Below are 1,581 nucleotides of genomic sequence, written 5' to 3' on the forward strand. Positions count from 1 at the left end.
CGCAATCCTTGAAACAATTGAAAGCTACGTGATGTAAGAAAACATCATGATGCAATCGTTATCAAGAGGTTAAAGGTTTAATACGTGTTATATAAGTGGGTTTGTGGGAATTCGAGAAATATTTTTCAACATGAAATTATCTTGGACATTAATGAAAAATCTAAAATTACGTAAGCGGAATTTTGCACAGAATCAGTATAAAGAGAGTTGGAAATTTGCCTTAAAAAAAATTAGCATTTAATTCGATGAAATTTAACAGATATGAGCTTTACATGGACGATATGTTATATTACGATAATCTTATAAATTATTACTACACATCATTAATACACAAAGCACTGCGTCGACTGCCAGAGGAAGTGCTGGTTGCCAGGAATTTTAGTTAACGTAAATTTAATGTAGATCCCTTATAATAAAAAAACAAAAATTATATATCTACAAATAACTATGAAGAAGATGTAAAAGAAAAACGTAAAAAATGTAAAAGATGTAATCATGAGCATATTTTTGCACGTATAATATATAAACATAAAGGAAAATAAATATTCTTTAATCTTTTTCTAATGCTCTGTAAAATAAATAAATTACAATTAAATATGATTCCACTTTAATAGACAAGATTTAGTAATTAAAAAAGCTTCGTAATTTTAAATTAACATACATAAACTCGTGTTTTTAACATAAAGTTTTATTAAACGTGATGTTTCGCAATTACACATAGATTACACACTTTTTTCAAATTTACAATGCATATGTAATTGAGAGACTGACGGGATGCAGTGCATTGTGTCGCGCTTCAAAGAATTGTAAAGACGTCTCTTTCATTAAGTATTAAATTCGCTTGACGAGATCTCTTAATTTGAGACTTAGTTAAACAGCGATATTATTCTACGAGCAACGTTACAATATATAGCATGCGGGATTCTACTTCTCGCGTTCTCGTTTTTCTGTAGCCAGTCTTGGAGGTTTCCACTGTCTGCGAATTAACGAGAGAGATTCCTGTATTCTTTTTTGCAAGCTTCTGGAATATTCTGCGACTACGCAGTTGACTTTTCTATTATGCCACTCAGGCGCTTCTCGAACGAAGGCACGTAACAGTTTTGCATGCTTTGCAGGCTCATACGCGCTTTACAGCTGAATTTCCTGAAGATATATCTACCCAGAGAGAAATGGGTCACGTACGAGCAGGATATAGAGTATCGATATCTCAAACCGTATATAGAAGAGATCGAAGCTGAGATAAATGAATTCGATTACTACGATTAGAAGAGTAGTGATTGGCCGATAGTTAACGTAAATAAAAAAAAAGAAGATTTTTCTGTGATTGACATGCGCATTCACGTGCATACGTGTGCATATATGTGCGTACGTCGCCAAATTAATTGTATAAACAGTGCTCTATTATATCAATAATTTTTTCAGGCTGTTCTTCAAATTAGTGTGACAATATTAATCTTACTAAATGTTCAAATATAAATATAAATTATTAATGACTTAATGCGTATATAAATCTACAAATTTTCATGCTCTGACAACCATGAGAAATTATCGATATAATGGCGTACTGTCAGAATAATAATA

At 31.7% G+C, this 1,581-nt stretch overlaps 1 pseudogene; it reads left to right on the top strand.

Moving 5' to 3' along the window:
* Nucleotides 1-77: 77 nt before the first annotated feature.
* On the top strand, nt 78-1,298 carry LOC108753826 (annotated as a pseudogene).
* The last annotated feature ends 283 nt before the right edge of the window (nt 1,299-1,581 follow it).

Source organism: Trachymyrmex septentrionalis, unplaced genomic scaffold (assembly GCF_001594115.1).
Source record: "Trachymyrmex septentrionalis isolate Tsep2-gDNA-1 unplaced genomic scaffold, Tsep1.0 scaffold72, whole genome shotgun sequence".
Classification (NCBI taxonomy): domain Eukaryota; kingdom Metazoa; phylum Arthropoda; class Insecta; order Hymenoptera; family Formicidae; genus Trachymyrmex; species Trachymyrmex septentrionalis.